Source organism: Ornithodoros turicata, unplaced genomic scaffold (genome assembly GCF_037126465.1).
Source record: "Ornithodoros turicata isolate Travis unplaced genomic scaffold, ASM3712646v1 ctg00000955.1, whole genome shotgun sequence".
In the NCBI taxonomy this organism is placed as follows: Eukaryota; Metazoa; Arthropoda; class Arachnida; order Ixodida; family Argasidae; genus Ornithodoros; species Ornithodoros turicata.
The window spans coordinates 359,334-377,013 of record NW_026999426.1 but is presented as its reverse complement, the minus strand read 5'-3'; the positions used below and the strand labels follow the sequence as shown (position 1 = coordinate 377,013).

Genomic DNA, 17,680 nt, shown 5'->3' with positions numbered 1-17,680 from the left:
TGGCAAACACCTGAGAAAAAAAATAGAACGATAAATTATTAAATATTCCGCGAAACGGAAGTAAAAACCGTCCGTCACTCGCCTAGAGGAGTCGCCGTAGTTTTTACTCTTTCCTCCTCTGTAGACACGAGAAATGTTCCGCCGCAAATTACCTCCTCTGAGAGTCATCAAGCGCTCTGATCTCTCCCATACGTCCGCGCGCGAAGAGGAGTCTAGGAAATGGAAGACATGATCACGTGAATCCCGGCAGATGGACAGACTCGCCTGTCCGTTTTAACCCGAAGTCCACATTTGCACACGGCACGGCGACGCTTAAGTGGACGGCGAACCAGTGCGCGGTGAAAGATAATGCTGGTCGGTCTCTGATATAGGCGTATTTCACGCAGGCGTCGCTCCAGACTCTATCGGGCGTCCGACGGATCCTCAGCTCAACTGCGGCTATAGGAGTGGACATCGGAAAAGAGGTGAGATTCTAATCCCTGCACGTATATTATCAATGTTGCCTCCTTCATTGTTATTGCAAAATTGGAATTGCTTCTGATCAACATTACAGGTAATAGTACCAATATAACACCTTTCCAATGAGCTGTCTTTGTGTGAACCTCTACCCCTTCGGCTCCCTATGCTCATACGGTTCATGCTCCCCTACGGATCGTAGTATTTCGACTATGCTGCTTTACTATTATATTATTTATAGATCGCGACCACATACAATGCGCTTCTTCCCTATCATGGGCGTTACTTGAGCATTACGTTCTCCTCATTTCGTGAATATGCAGCAGAATTCTCACCAAGGGTGTCTGAGAGACCCCACACCCAGACCTTCTTCTACAATCTATTATTCTTTTCACCGGAGTTTTCCTTATTAATGCTAATCTTCGCGATAATGGCTGGTATCGCCATGCGTCCGCGTAGTTCACCTCCCACCCTTAGTGATCTACGCAGCAGGTAGCGTTGGCGGTGGAGAAAAATCTCACTGCTCCATTCCATCCGGTATCAGGTAGTGGTTGGACAAACAGATGCTGTGCTTGTCCTGCTGTTAAACAGTTTGTCGACGTCGTTAAGGGACCCTACGTTTCATGGTATGTTCAGTAAAAAAAAAGATGTAAAAAGGTCACCTTGGGTCGCCCGCTGCCGCATAAGCAACTGATAAGACGATAAAAATAGACGAAGACGTCACGCGAGGAGTCCACTTGAGGCTTATCACTTGGGTACTCAACGCATATTGATGATGGCGGAGTACCACTATCCCTTACACACCACTTACGAGCCGCAATACAATTTCTCGATAATACCATTTCTCCATTCGTAATAACGAATTTCAAAGAGTCCCCTCTATCGCAGCGTCCACAAATTTCCGCCACGGGGAACATGGTTGAACGTGATAGTGAAGTGCTACGTAACACACTTGCGAAGAATTACAAAATAGTTTTCAACGCGCCTTAAACAATGGTCCTTTTTCACACTGCGCTGTAACCAAGAGACTGTCCAACGAAACACGATCGACGTGCGCAAAGCACAGACTTGCGCACAGATGCTTATGCTACTTGCGCTCTGTTTGGAAAGAGGGCGCAGATGTTGAGGCACCCAGAGCCGTATATTAAAAGGAAGTCACAAAGTCTCGACCTGTCATTCAGAGTTTCGTTCCTCTGATTGGTTTGCTTTTTACCAAGGGGTCGCCGTGACACCATACTGCCACCCCAAATGGCGACGAAAACAAACACAGTGAAGGGGGGATTTCGTGAGAAAAAAAAATTCACAGACTAACCCGATTTTACGCTGCAAATGCACATCCTAATATAGGTTTCTCGGAAATCAGTTTCAACTTATGATCATCCATCGACATCTAACTGAAAATAACTCGTTTAGTCGCCGCTGCTAGGCCTAGTCAACACGGCGATCATAACGAAATCATAACAAAAACTGCTCTGTGCTGTACAATCTTATATTTAATCGCTGGATTTCATGAATATGAACATTCTTGCATCTTATATTCCAACTATTCACGTAGATCTGTTTAAAAATATTGCCCTAAACAGAATGTGTCCCAGCAGGTGGTTCTGCAGGCAGCGGTACAACAACAGTAGTAGTCGACAATTCCCGACGCGTCGTCCGCTCTCTAGGTGGCGCTAATCAATTTACACCAACAATCCACTATCCTTTGCAGATTACGAGAGGTATCCATTTCCATCACATCCAATCCACGTGCCACCCAAAATGGCGCTGCCCATGTTGGATAGGGGGGGAAATAGTGAGGATGGGCTGATTGACAGCGCCCTATATTTCAAGACTTCCTTGGTCGGAAAGCTGAAGAAGTGGGTGAAGCTTCAGGTATAGGCATGACCCATTAATGGCCAGACTCCCTTTTAATATACGGCTCTGGAGGTAACCTATAGCCGGCGCCATCTATAGACTTCTTTGGCGCCGTCACGGTCATAGAGCATGCGCAGAAGTGTCGTGGAAAATGTTCATTACGTCACCTCTATAGACCGTCAGAGAGGTTAAACCATGGAGGAAGCAAACACAGGACGGCCGTTTCGAACAGATTTCCGTGGGACCCCTCTGGCGGTCGCTCCTGTTAAAACCGCCATTACTTTCTGTCCACCACGTGATCCTCTCTAAAGTTTCAGTTTAGCAACGCTTTGTTGCTCGCGCTGCTTTCTGTGCTTTTATGCTCTTCCAAAGTCATTTACTCTTAAAATGTGAGCACCATTGTGGAAACAACGTTTTGTTAACGTGTTCTTACCGCGGTTGCGGCTGTCGTTCAACAGAAAGCAGCTCTGTCACGGGAATAACGTTTCATTCGTAAGTACGTACTTGATCGGTTTTTCGTACCCCTGTCTGTGAGAGAGTCATCTTGAATCGTTCGTTTGCAAGCTGGCGCTGTGCTACAGCTGCAGATTCATTTAATTTCCTCCATTGTTGAACAAGTTTGGTTACTGGCATGCTTTACCACTTCAGCAACAAACACACAAAACGTGTCCACGTCGTCATCGCTGCCACGAATGATGTTTTTAGTCCTGCGTGCTCGTCCTGCAGATCGTGACTGGCCTTGTAGTAGAAGGGTAAACCGAGAGTCTCCGAACACACAAATAAAACTGGACGCGCGGCGTTCATCACAATGCAGATATCTGAACTGCAAGACAATCACGACTCCCGTCGTCTGCTTTGGGAGCTGGCCTGCGCATGCTCTTGGGGTCACGTGAGCGGTCACATGGTAGACAGGAGCATCCCAGAATGCAATGCGAAGGCGGGCACGCACGTCCCAATGGCAAAAATTTGGAAGGGCCGCTCCTGTGTTTCCTTCCTCCATGGGTTAAACAGCTGTGACTCATAGAAATGTCAGCGGCCATTATTCGTTGCTTTCGCGCGATTCGATCGCCCAGATGTGAAAATAGTACTGGAAGCTTCTCTCTCGCGGCCTCGTATCCAGCTGTCAGTAGGTGAAGCGTCTCCGATGGGGCGAAGCCTTGGAGTTGATGCCCTTGCATAGTGAAAACAAAAAGAAGCTGTTCTGTTTCAAAAACTTGGCCCCGTCTGCTTCCTACAGTTTTCTTCTTCTTCCTTCTTTTTTTTTTTTTTTTGTTATGCAAGGCACGGTCATTCGCAGTTTGCCTAATAAAATGGCCGCCACTGCTAACCACGTGACTTCCAGGAGCGAACGAGGAACGGGAAACGAAAGGAGGCATAAGGGCCGCCCAAAAATGCACGTCCTCCCTGGAATAAAATGTGTATGCCCGATATAGGATTCCCTCCTCTGTCACTCTCTCTGATACTCCGCGCTTCTGTCTTCTCCACCACACGCTGACCAGCTCAGAGGAATGAGCAGCAATGGCTCTAATTCGAATATCAAGCTGACGATACGCTATGTACATTAACACTGGTTAATGCGCAACCAATTCAAAATCGTTGAAAATATGTTATTTGTTCTCGCGGTGCACGTCAATAGGGTAATGACAGCCATAACGATATTCGACACAGTTTAACGATTTCCCGGTGCCCCACATATTATCTACCCTATATACCCTGTATGTCCCCTATATATCCCCATATATTAACTAGCTTTAATCCTTTTTTAATTCTTTGTTAACGCCGCGAAGCAACGGTGGGTATTAGTGGCGTACAAATGTGGACAGACGGAGAAAGGACGTCGAGAAAGGGTGGGGACAAGGGGGGGTTAATATGCGTCCTGGGCCGACTTCAAGGGGAAGAGTTTTGACATTCGTCTTACTCCTCGACTGGAACGCGGCTCTGGAGCAATCGCCGTTGTCTCTGTACTCACTGTTACACATATGCCTAGTCGGACGAGTGGATTTAGAAAAGGGAAGTTCTTATGTGAGGCATGGGAGAAGCACTGCATGGAGCTTCATGCTTTACCCACTGCACTGGAGGCGTCACCTGCCGCTTCGAACTCTGGTCAATCGGATGGGCGCCTTTAATTTGCGACTTCCAGTGAAGGAATACTAGGAAAACAACGCTTCAGAGGTTCGGCCGTTCGGCTACCATTGGGGACGAGGCTATTTGAGAAATTGGAGTAACGACGGAGCCGTATGGTGTTGCGGGATGTGCTGCATCAAAAGGATAATCACTGCAAGCTCTAATAAAGCGTATGTTTCTTCTGCCGATTTAGTCAGGTATTTTTCAGACGTGTAACGACTTGGTGTAACGACTAACACGCGCGTGCAACTCATGAAGGAATTCATGGGTGAAGTGACATTGATACAGTCGTAGCTGTTTTGGACAGGAAATCGGGTAGCGAAAAATGTCCAGGATGAGCAACATATAAAACGTACCGCAAAACTGTTGTGTCGACCATTTGTCACGACGGTAATCACGTAAACATCATGTAAACGTCTCTTGCGTTCCTCGGCCTCAGCCTACGAAGAACCGCTAACGTTATGTTTGATAAGAGCCGCGAAAAGTAGTTCAGCAAGGTAAAACTGTGCCGGGAACACCGTCACATGAGGGAGGTGTTTAATTAAATCACAGTGAAAGATAGCAAATGACTGTTACTGGTCATGTAAACAGCAGATCTCGTTCACCAACACATCAATAGATTGTATCAATAGTCTTGCTGTCAATGGACAACTGACATTTTCCTCCCGTCTATACTGAGCAATGTTGACCCAGAGCTTGGTTTCTGGATGCCACAAAACATTTCTCGCCGAGATGGTGCACTGTGACTCATGGGCTGTGACTCAATGGGGCATTTACAGCTCAGTGTCATTACCACCTGAGGCAAGTTGACTCTCTCAGACACTGTCACTGCAGTGCTGTAGAAGACCCAGAGTGTATTCTTTGTCATTGCCCATGCTACCGAGCTTTCCAAACTGCCATTTTCAGATGTCTCAATAATCTGAACTCCTGCCCCTCTCTCTAAAATTGCTTGGCCTATGGCTAAATCGAGCCCACGAATGCCTGCTCTCAAAGCTCGTTTGGCAATTTTGGACTCCATGGGACATTATTTCCTTCCTCACACCATGCTTGTGGAGGCAAAGCCATGCTTGCCAAAGCCCTAGAGGCAAAGGGATGCTTATGAAGGGTTTTATTATGTCCTGCTGCTCAGTGTACGGCTTCTGCTTTTAGCTGGAACAAACAAATAAAAAAAATCTGAGGAAATAAATATGCCACCTTCAGTTGCCATCGACCAAGCAAACTAAGTCAATAATGGTGGTTGTTATTCACTCTGCTATGTGATGGTGTTCATGTTAATTCACCTGTTTGGTACTGTGATACCAGCTAGCTTCCTTGTAGTGTAACATATATGTGACCGCATGGAGGACAAAGAGGAGGAATTAGCTAGTCTGGCGTAGGAGCTCTCACACTGGCATAGCTGGTCAAAAAGAAAATGTGGGCCATACATTACATAAAACACAAATACCAGTTTGATTTTTTTATTCTTAGAGAAATCATATTTTTGTAGTTATAAGGGATGACAACGTGTTCTACATCCGAAGTGGATGTACTAATTAGGTCTCGTTTAATTATTGGAAATAGAAGGTCGGTACAAATGCAACGTCGGTTTCCCTATGTGCCGCTACAGTTTTCAAAAGTATGCTCGTGACCATTTAGTGCGAGGACATGGCCCCGAAATAATGGTTGTGTGAGAGTCAGTCTCGGAGCGTTCTTTTTGCCTTTTCGCTTGAACGTGAGGAAGAAACAACGCTGCAGAACTACAAGCAGCACATTTAATGTAATGTCGTGCAGGATGCAAGTTCTACAGCGATTTCATATTTCAGCACAATATTTATAAGCTGTAAAAAAAGATGCAAGGGTACCATACAATGAAGTAGCTGGTACCGTAAATTTTAGACCTCTTCTTGGCATGGGTGCTTGGCATAGAGAGTGACCTGCTAATAAACATACTTGGGGATTTCTGAATGTGAAGATCATAGGAGAGAAAGGAAGGCAAACAAATACAACATTCATTTCTCACACTTCTGATTTCAGTTACTTATTGCGCTTGGTTTTCTTCAGTTCCGACATTTGATAACTAGAATTTGCACTGTATATCCACGCGAATAAAAAAGATGCAAAAATTTCTGTGAGAAAATTTCATGGTTTTTAAGACCTTGAAAATGGCATTCTTAGGTTCCAGGGTATTCAAAGACCAGTGAAAACAAAGTGCTTGAAGTATTATGTCTAGATACATCTCTTGCAGCTTTTGCATGGCAAATCGTTGTCTAGGACGGTGCGCGAATCAATGTTTTTTTAAGACCTTGAAAATGGCATTCTTAGGTTCCAGGGTATTCAAAGACCAGTGAAAACAAAGTGCTTGAAGTATTATGTCTAGATACATCTCTTGCAGCTTTTGCATGGCAAATCGTTGTCTAGGGCGGTGCGCGAATCAATGTGGATGTTCCTGAAATTAGAATCCTATTTCGTTGCACTTTGAGATTACCGTATGCTGGTTACAAAAAATTAGGGCACCTCTGCTGACTCAAGCTATTCATCCGAGGGAAAATATTTTTTTCTTGCAAACAAACAACAACTTCTTCACATTCATATGCAGCTTATTTGCAGAAATGCATTTCGAGAGTCTGTCCAGATCCCTGCAATTATCAGAACGTAGGCTCACAAGGAAAACCACAGGCAGGTTCTGATTTCACGATTCTACGGTTCTGAGGCTGGAACACACACAAACACATACAGACGGACAAACACAACACAATCCACACGTTATCGGAATCAGGCTTTTTCGTCGATAGTCACTTTTCAACTCTACGATTTCACGACCAAGGCAGCCCTGCAGGAGAATGGCGATGTTCGCGAAAATGTTCATAATATAGCAGGTGTCCACCATAGCTGGAACCAACACCGGTTACTCATTTGGTGACACGACACGAATTCAGAGCTCCACATACTCAAATTTGACAGGCGAGCAGCAGAACAAATCATTAACTGCAGTGTCAACAGAAAACTGATCGCCGGCGAAGAATACAGTAAACGGTTCGTCCAGACTCGGTACTTTCGTTCCCAGCCCACCGCAAAAAGCCTCACCCTGAGGGGAACTATTTTGAGACGCGGGAGCCAAAAGCCTTGCCGCTCTGAGGCTGTCGTGCCTGTCGACCAATCAGAGACGATTTATTTTGAAAGTTTGAATCTGAAGCATTTCTATCGCAAAAGTTGATTTTTACGGCTTTATCTTTACACTGTGGGTTTTTTCGTGATTTATTTCGAGGAGTGTATTCTCGAAGTTTATTTTGCGAAGTGTAAACCAGAGTGATCCCAATTAAGTGGATATATGTCTGAAAGAACAGTCCGATTTCTAGATGGGTAAAAATCTAGCGAACCGGTAGAGATGTAGGAAGGGAGTTGCCTCAGGACAGGAGCCGCCGATATTTCGAACAGAGACTGTTCTTCTTCTGGGCGAAGAAGAACAGTCTCTGTTCGAAATATCGGCGGCTCCTGCCCTTAGGCAACTCCCTTCCTATTCCGATTTCTCGTTCCTTCCAAACACGGGAGTAAAAGCCGAAAAGGAGAAAGTGCTGAGAATAACCTGTTGAACTGTGTCTCGGTGCGTTAACAGAGGAATTTAACGTTGGAAGTCGTTTGTCCCGTTTAGATGTGTCGTCGAAACAGTGCTTCTTTACGATAGTTTTTATAGTCGCTTCACGGTCGGCCACAGCGTAGTCCGTGATTAACAGTGACTGTTGGACAAAACACGAAGTGAATGCGGTGTTGTACGGGAACAAGCAATAGCAAAGTACTTCCCTCTCGATTGCCGTTGACCGAGTAACGAAAAAACGAAGGCGTTCCATCTCTCGAATCGTTTCTCCACCAAGCAACAGAGCAGAAATGTTGAACAGGCATTTCCCCCGGGGGCTGTGACTTTTGGAAACCACTGACTCCATCAGAAATGTATTATGAGTCATCTGATAATGCGTCTTTACATGATGTTTGGGGTCAAAACTGTCCCTTTAATATCGAAGCGCTTCACGGGAGAGAAAATTTACTTGGTAGACTGTCGAATGATGCCACGCATTCTGGTAACGTTTATTTATTTATTTTTAACCACGTGCCTGGCAGAAATAATACATTTAAGCAATTGGGAACAGTTGCTTGGAGACTACTGTAGTGGTAGGGATTTTTCCCATTCTGCGCTATTAATTATATGCCACTCAAAGGGGTTGGGACACTTTCATACATGTGGTTCATGACGTCATGTTCATGAGATCCGTTCGTTCTAAAAAACAGCGTTTCGCAGAGTGAAGGAAGACTGAGGGTACGTCGTGACGTAGCCTGTTCCCCTTACTTATGATAGAGAGAGTACCCACAGGTCAAGCGGGTATAAGGACCGCGTGAGGACGGAAAAAACAGCAGAGAAAGACAGAGCGGTCCTAATCCTGACTTTTTCACCCCAATCGTTTGTCAGTCCGACGAAAGAATGTGGCAAAGTCAGCTCACAGAGTGACCGTAGAAAGGGATAACACAGTCATGGCGTATCGCATCTGGCCTCCGCTGGGATCATGCCTTCCATTTCCCAATTACAGCAACTGTCGCGTTTTTTTACTATCACTTTGTGGGCTGGATTTGCGACCTGCTTTTGTCGCGCTTTGCACTTAAGAAGTAATCAAGCGCTATGCTATTGGTGTCCCGAGAAGCATGATGTTCGGCTTTTTTTTTCGATATTATACATCCTCAATTTCTCTGTTAATTATCATGTTGATTATCAAGTGAAGTAAATTCGGCACGCTCTTCACATTAGTGGAGTAAAAAAGTGACCTACACTTGACAATTTTCGACTTCATTTCGCAAAAAATAAACTTACGTTACATGACATTCACATCAGGATGTAGCCAAGACCTAGTAAGAACAAATTCAGTTGACCGCATCATTCTAGGTGGAGTTTTTTTTTTTCGTTACATTTCAATGAGACGTTTTCTGGGGCACCCTGTATGTCAGCGCACTGCCCCTTTAACGTCCACACGCTACCTGTTGCTCTTGTAGGTCTATTCCTCTGTTCTCAGCTGAAGTCAACATTTCCCAAAAGAGAAGGCGAAACCTACTTGGGCGGCACAGAAGTGCGCAGTGAAAGACAATGCTTATCGGTCCGCCCTCAGAAGCGTACTTGCTCCAGACTCCTTCGTTTGACAGATGAATCGCCACCTCAACTGCCGCTGTGGGAGTGGACGTCGCAAGTGAGGTGAGATTCCCATCCCCGCGTGCATTTTATTAATCTTGTCTCTCCTCGACTGTAATTGTAAACCTATAATTGCTTCTGAACAATTTTTTTTAACAATGAGTGTGTCTTTGTGTCAACCTCTACATCATCTGCTTCCGCTGCTCATAGACAGATCGTAGTGTTACTATGTCATCACTGCAGACAATCTGTGCTGCTTCTTCCCTATCTATGGCCTTTCTTCAGCATTCCGTTCTACTCATTTCATGGATATGAAGTACAGTTCCCTCGAATGGTTTGTGAAAAAAAAAAGAGAAAAAGAAAAACTTATTCTAAGATACCCTATTGGTTCCCCTGGAGTATTAAATAGTACAGGGTCGGCCACACTTAAAAGTATCGCGGGAGCGCATGACCTGCAAGTATCCCAGCGTCGCGTAACGAATGCTCCTGATTCTGAGACCTTGCGCCTGGCGAACGTTCGCCACCTCTCGGTTTGGTCCGTCATTGCTCTCGTAACACTGGCGGGCGGGGTGAACCACATGCTGTTGCTATTCAATCTCTGCTGGCGATGTTTTGATCAGTGCGTGGCGCGACGTAATCTCTGTGTTATCAAAATTGTGAAGAATAGTAAAAGATTAGGCTAAGCCACGCACTGATCAAAACATCGCCAGCAGAGATTGAATAGCAACAGCAGGTGGGTCTCTCCGCCCGCTAGTGCTACGAGAGCAATGACGGACCCAACGGAGAGGTGGCGAACGTTCGCCAGACACGAGGTCTCAAACCCAGGAGCATCCGTTACGCGGCACTGGCGTACTTGCAGATCATGCGCTCCCGCGATACTCTTAAGTGTGGCCGACCCTGTATTTGTATTAGAAGTAGTATTAACTGTAATCCTCGCGATAATATAGAGCTTTAGTACATAGAACAGTATAGCTTTTTGAATACGTAAGGGATAGCGTTGCTGGTTCTGCGCACGCCACTAACACAAAGAGAGCTTTGCGCAGTGCGGAGGACTACAACCGCTATCTATTACTACGCTATCGCCTTTAAGTACGATGAACTCAAACTCTGTAATGACTGGTATTGCTCGACATTCCGCGTAGTTGACCTTTCGGGATGTATGACCTACGCAACGGAGCATTGGCTGCGGTGGAACAATGTCACCGTGTCATTCCATCTGGTTACGGAACACCGCGGCGTAATATTTCCCCATTGGAGCAACATCCTTGCTGGAAACTGCAGTGGACACACATACTACGAATGGAACCAGTTACTACCATACCTTTCGAGCATTCCTAGCTCCACAGCTTTTTCTAAAGCAGTTATGGATCAACTAAGCGTGCTAAAATAGGTGATCACTTGTTGTTTTGTACTTTTTCTTTATTTTAGGCTCTGTGTGAGCCACATGAATTGTTGTGTCCCCTTGTTCTTCATTCTGCATGCTCTGCCTTGGGCCTCAACTGATGGCTGGGTAGTATTCTAGAAAAAAATAAATACTTAAGGATGAATACAATAGCTAGTTACACGTTTCTTACTAGACCACTTCCTGGTATCTAGCAGGGAGCCACTCGAATGAAGAAGTATCCCTGTGTCGTATGTCCCAAGCCAACTTGGAGCTGATTGCTACAAAACGTTTTGCTGGTTTGAGCCTTCGTGCTTGTGTTTGTTTACGTGTCTTGCCCATCGCTCAGGCTTGCCTATCATGGAATTTATCCACCAGCAAGCCTGCATTTACGCCATTCTGTCAATGATTGCTACATCCAGTGCAAAAAAAACAAAAAAACAAGTGAACCACTGTTTTTTTACGGGCGTATTTGAACGACGCGGGCGTATTTGAAATCAGCCACAAATATGCGATGAGAGGAGGACATGCCCTTGCCTACATGATGAATCGAGCATAAAAAAAAAGAACAAGAGGAGACGGGAGCTACTGCTTGGGTTACTTTTGTTAACACTTATCAGATTATTATCCTGATGTCTCCTCCTTTCCTTTGCTCTTGTTTTTTGCAGTGTTCTTTCTATCATCTGGGCGGGGGAATGTTCTCCTTTCATCGCATCTTTGCGGGCGATTTCCTGCCCCGTTGAAATACGCGCGTCAAAAAGAAAGCCGGTTTTCATTTTTTTTCTCTATTTTGCACTCGCTGTAGCATTAGGTATTTCGGCTTCCCGTATATTTGACTAAGTTCGCCACGGGCTTCCTGTATGCGCATGCGCGGTTCTTGCGTCCGCCATCTTTGAGCGGAAAACATCACTATGGAACTTTTCTGAGTAGGCATTCATGTGCATGCGCGGCACGCGCAGCCACCTGCGGGCGACTGTCATGTTCATTTGGGGGAGAAAATCGGTTTCACGGATACGCTTACGTTTTAGGTCTACATTTGACAACACTTTGTAATGGTAATGAGTACAGTGCGCTTTCATTATTTCCGTATTCTTCTTCCAATCTTCTCTTGCTACTTTCCCATGGAACGTGCCAGTCCAAAAAGCGCGTCACCATTATTGGGGGAAGGACACGACGGTCGACAATCCGCCGCCAGGGGCGACCCGAATATGGAAGTGGGCCGTTGTTGCCTATTTTGGCGGAGCAGCCTACCTTGCCATTGGAGCAACCTTTCCTTCAAGGCCGCCACGAAGCTCCCGTTGGCATTGATTCCAGTACTGTGTCCATCTGCCAATAGAACAGACTTGCTCCCGGTGGTGCAACAAACCTTGCTTCGGAAGAGCATCAAATCCTCCATTGGAATTCTACATACGTACGCGATATGCATGGGGAAAGAGGCGGTCTTCGTGTTTTTCTCTTGTGTTGGTGGAGGGGGCAACATAGGTCGGCCGTGAAGCTGATTCTTCCTCAACTAAGTAACCAGCGCGATTTGATACTGGTGACCTCATGTGTTCAGTACTGCAAGAACCGAACAAGCTAGAAAGTGGTTTGTATCACATACTACTTGCAAGTTCTGATAAGGCTATAGCTCACGGAGCCTTGTTACGAGCCTCGTTGACCACGTGTGTGCCCTGTCTCCAACAGGGATTGTACGTTGTACGCAGTATGTCCGCCGTCACACTGACGCCTTGCAATTTTAGCCCCGATTACACTGGCAGAACGACGTCATGAATCTTTACAAGAAATGAGTGTGGCAAATGTTGACGACACTTCTGCAGCTTATTTTATGCTAAATGTATGCGCAATACGCGAATGTTGCACTCGACTAGTAGAGGCCAGTCTCGTTTACTCTTGTCTACGGCATAGCGTAGTTGGTCTACGCGAACTTCAGGTAGACCAGAATAACTGCAGCAGAACCGTCATGAAGATCACACACAACGAAGGTGTCCGGCACCTGTACCCTCTATTAATCATTTTATCTCTGAGTAAACATATGACGCATCACGTTTTATTACTTACGCATAAATTACTGCACAACCAGGTTTTTATGCCAAACATCAAACTCGTCTGCAATACTAGCACTGCATTCACTCGATCATCTCACCTGAATCTTCTCTCAGTGCCAAAGTGCCGAAGAAACTGTGTATTTACTTCTCACCGAACCTGTGGAATTATCTACCCCAAAATATAAGAAACGCGACTGCATTTTCTTCTTTCCAACTGGTATGCCATCAACCAATTGAGCAAGAGTCGTAATGCCCGTTCAACTCAAGTAGAGTTATATCCTTGTTACACGGTCATCCTTAACAGTGGTTAGACAAACCGCCGTTACTCATAACCGCCGTTCGACACCGTTAGACGGCCGACCTAACTGCAGTTACGCCGCTAACGGCTGTTAGTGCAAACGGAGCTAGGCAACCTCTGCTTAGGCTGCCAAACCGAGAAAATGGCGGCGAGCATGTCGATGGAACGGTGCGGTGAGAACAGAACCGTGCCGATATTTGGCTATGTTGTTTAAAAAGAAGTTCGATACAGGAAAAGTATGTTAGGCATATATTATTCAATCATTTTATATGTAGCCGCAGTTTTTGATTTTATTTCTAAGTGCTCAATTTAGTAAATATTAATCCGCGGAAATGAAACCACGTTACCACAGCAAACTGTGATGATACACACCGTGTAACAGCAGCGAACGGTGGTTTAGGATAACCGCGTTTAGGTAGGGTAACGGCGGTTATTGAGGACCACGGTTAAGAATGACCGTGTAACAAGCGTATTAGCGGCACCTTAAAGTCTGCAACAATGCGGATATGCTCTGCGGTTTCCACTTTGGGAAGGTGAGGGGGAGGGTGATGGCTGGTTTACTTTCGGCATTCGCAATTCCATTTTTCAGGGCGTCTATTGCTTCCTCTTCCTTTTATTTTGGACACTTTTACTTCTTATGGCCTAGCAGCTGACGTCTTCATGGTTACCATTTGTGATACGCTGCGTCGCTAACTTTAGTTAGCGGTTCAGCCCTGGTTGAGTTAGGGGAACCTCGAACGACCATTTCAATCACGAAGTTTTCCCATATGTCAATCACCCGCTAAGGCTGACTAACTTTTCGATGACGATGACGTCCATTCCGGCAGAGGAATCAGAGAGGGGGGAGCTTCACGAATTCCTTCGAGGAGCCGACATTCACTCCTAGTACGACAAATTCAAAGAGATAGGTAAGCCAAAACAGCAGTGCGTGCTAGCGCATACTTAGACCAGGAACGTGCTTCAAACGTCCTGGAACGGTTAACGACAATCGTTGTGACAGTGTTGTACTACAACTAAGCGGGGTCGTCCTTGGAACAGAGGCGTCGCATAGCTCACGGCGAAGTAGCGGTTTCGAAACCTGATATATGCATACTATCCCAAGCAGCACAGTGTACTGAAAGTCGAGTGGAATAAGGTTGGACGGTATGTGTCTTAGCAGTGTTTCGTAGCTTCAAGACTCTGTTCAAGGTGTTCAACTTACCCGTCCACCCCTATTGCACTCGACATTCAGTACACTGTGCTGCTCGGGGCGCCCACCGATGTTGCTCGGTCACGTACTCCTCTGGTATGGAAGCCAAATACGTTGTGCCACACGATGAGATTCAGCTGAGATTGTGCGGAACTCTTAGGGGAGAGAAAATTCCGGGTGTATCAATTTATTTCAGTGTTATAAGAGTACATGAGAGATTTCCTACAACCTCGATAAAGTTCCAACACAAAGTAGTGCGTGCACTGTAGCACGGTTGTGTGCGGTAGGAATATGTTTCGTTGTTTATATACCCTGTTTTTACGAACCCCAGCGGGAAATAGGCATTGGTTTGGTAGGCGTCACACTTGTGCAAAGCGGGTTTACCTAGCGCACGAGAGCACTAGGTGAAGCCCCCTTTAGAAGACTACCATATGACCATCTCGAGTTCTTGGTTATTAGAATGTAGGTGAGTGGAACCAGTCAGCTCCCAAGTAGAGGCAATACAAAAGATAGCCAACGATGACACCTCTTCTGTAATGAACACTAGCTTTCATAAAGTACACTACATTCCTTCAGGCGTAAATCAGAACCTGTAAATCAGACGGTGTAAAATAATGTACATGAGGGGAACCAAGAACCTTTGCACTAAAGAAATATAGTCTGCTACATGAAAGCTAGTGTCCATTAAAGAAGAAGTGTCCATCTTGGTTCCTTTTTGTTCTTGATTAACTTGAGTCGAAAAATGAATTGGCATTAGAGCAGCAGACACTGATGTACTACTTAACGCTTTCAATAAATGCGGTAAGACAGATTTATAAAAGTAATGAACAACAACTTTATTTTCGACCTTGGAGAGTGGGGAGTTTCATCGCCACAGGCGATACTCTACCCCATTGCTGGTTGGGATGGGGGGGGGGGATAAAACAACGAGCCCCTTCACAATAACGATCGAAGTCCGATGGTGTCCAGAAATGTCAGAAGAGCTTTGTGCGCAGAGTGTTGCTGGGCTGGATTGGGCCAGGGACCAAGCAATTTCGATAGGGAGAAAGGGCGAGAGTCCAGCTGACGAAGAGACTCGGAGAGTGTGGTTCGGGAAGGTTGGTAGTGAGGGCAATGAAGAAGAATATGCTCCAGATCCTTAAGAGCACCACTGTGGCAGCAGTTGAGAGAGTCAACTTGTCTCAAGCGGTAACGCCACTGAGCTGTAAAGGCCACATCGAGGCGCATTCGGTGGATTAATGCAGCATCTTGACGAGAGGTGTTTCGTGGCATGCGGAAAGCGAGCGTTGGATCAACTCTGCTCAACATAGAGGGGGGAAGAATGTCGGTTGTCCGTTGGCGGGAAGACAGGGGTGTCACTAGGCGTCGCAGAATTGAACGGCGATGTCTTCTCAGCAGAACAATACGGGTCAGTTTCCGATACTAGAGTGCTGCTTCTGCGGCGCTGTCGGCCTGCTCGTTCCCCACGACACCACAATGGGCTGGCACCCACTGGAGAACTAGCCTGTGGCGTAGATAGTGTGGTAAGCCATTAACACATATGTGACTAGGGGTGCGGATGGGCCTCGTATGCCGGAATTTTCAATTGCTTGAAGTGCAGATTAGGATTCTGTAAAGAGTGCCCATTCCCGGGGTGTAGAATCAGAGATGCGTTGTAGAAAGAAAAGGATGGCATATAGTTCCGCAGCTGTGGAGGAGGTTGGATGTGTAAGGCGTCTTCCGTGCACGACGCCTTCGGATGGAATGACGAATGCTGAGGCGGGCTTGTTGTTTCGGGATGCGCCATCGGTATATGCTGCCGTAAACGTAAAAACCTTCTCGTCTACCAGAGCATGAAAATGGGCTCGGAGGACTTGAGGGGGGACCTGATCTCTTCTTTCCAGAAGGTTTGGGAGGCGTACAAAAGTGGGCGGTACCGGTAGAGACCAGGGGGCTTCCGGCGGTATAGTGTCCTTAGTTATGAAGCCAGTGAGAGTCTGGCGTGTCCTCTGCGCTACTCGATAGAAGTCGCTTTCAGGGCGGTATCGAATTTTCCTGAGGAGCGGGTGGCGGGGAATGTGAGCACGCAAACGGATGTAGTGCCGAGCCGTTTCTCGTTCACGGAGAACTTCAATCGGGAGCTCACCAGCTTCAGCCAGTACTTGCCGTGTTTCAGCCATTCTTGGAACTCCCAGGCATCGACGAAGGCTTCGAGCAAACAGGGACCGAAGTGTATTTAATGAAGTTGTTGATATCCTGTGCAGAATAGGAAGGCTGTAAAGCACAGTTGCCCTCACCAATGCCGCGTGAACCGCGAGCAGGGAACGCTGATCACAGCCCCATCCTGAGCCAGAAAGATGTTGAATTGCGGGGAGCCATCGCTGCACTTTAGTTTCAAGGTGTTTAATGTGCCGAGCCCAGCGCAAGTCCGAGTCGATTACCACGCCAAGGAAGCGGTGAAAGCGTACCGGTTCAAGCTTCTTTGTACCAAGCCAAAGAGGGAAATTGGCCATAGCTTTACGCGTGAAAGGGAGCTCGACACACTTTTCGGGTGAAAGGTCCATCCCGAGGTGCGAGAGGTACGTGTGGATATTGTTTAAAGCGAGCCGCAGGCGGCGCTGGAGAGCTGGTCGTGATTTGCCTACTGTCCAAAGGGCGACGTCATCTGCATAGAGTCCAGCAGTGGCTGAGAGGGACAGTCTGTCGTGCGAAATATATAGAGGAAAATGATCGCTACCTCTATTGTCGACGTCCGTAGCCCACGACAAGTGGCGAATTATGTCGGTTGAGCACCACGAGAGGTCCAATACATCAAGTGACGTTGGGGATCGCATGTAAGTGGGCTCGCGGTTGTTCAGCAGGCACATGTTATTATTCTCCATTGCCTCCAACAACCTCCTTCCCCTACCGTCCGTCGTTCGGTTTCCCCAGGCCGAGTGATGTGCATTGAAGTCACCCAGCACAAGCGCCGGGGCTTCCAGAGAACCAAGTAAGCGTTCGAGGTCACTCCACGGGACCTGTACGGCGGGACGGATGTAGATACTGACGACCGTTAACAGCATGAGGCCAAGGCGGATCCTGCAGGTGACGTAATCAGAAGAGCGGTGACAAACTGACCCCATGGGTGCAGCAACGAGGTCATTGCGAACGTGTTGTAGCGTGTTGCTTTATTTTTGCATTTTTGTTCTTGTCAAAAGGACAGTGA

The 17,680-nt window shown here is 46.5% G+C and overlaps 1 protein-coding gene across 2 annotated transcripts in view; it reads left to right on the top strand.

The window, feature by feature from the left end:
- The first annotated feature begins 326 nt into the window (after nt 1-326).
- The window catches only part of LOC135375910 (uncharacterized), a 50,559-nt gene continuing 33,205 nt past the window's right edge, over nt 327-17,680 (top strand). The window contains exons 1-3 of one of the 2 annotated variants that reach the window (XM_064608546.1): nt 327-464; nt 9,451-9,646; nt 10,726-14,215. The gene's annotated coding sequence lies outside the window, so the exon portion shown is untranslated. The remainder of the gene's footprint in view (nt 465-9,450; nt 9,647-10,725; nt 14,216-17,680) is intronic. The other variant, XM_064608545.1, reaches the window with a different exon arrangement.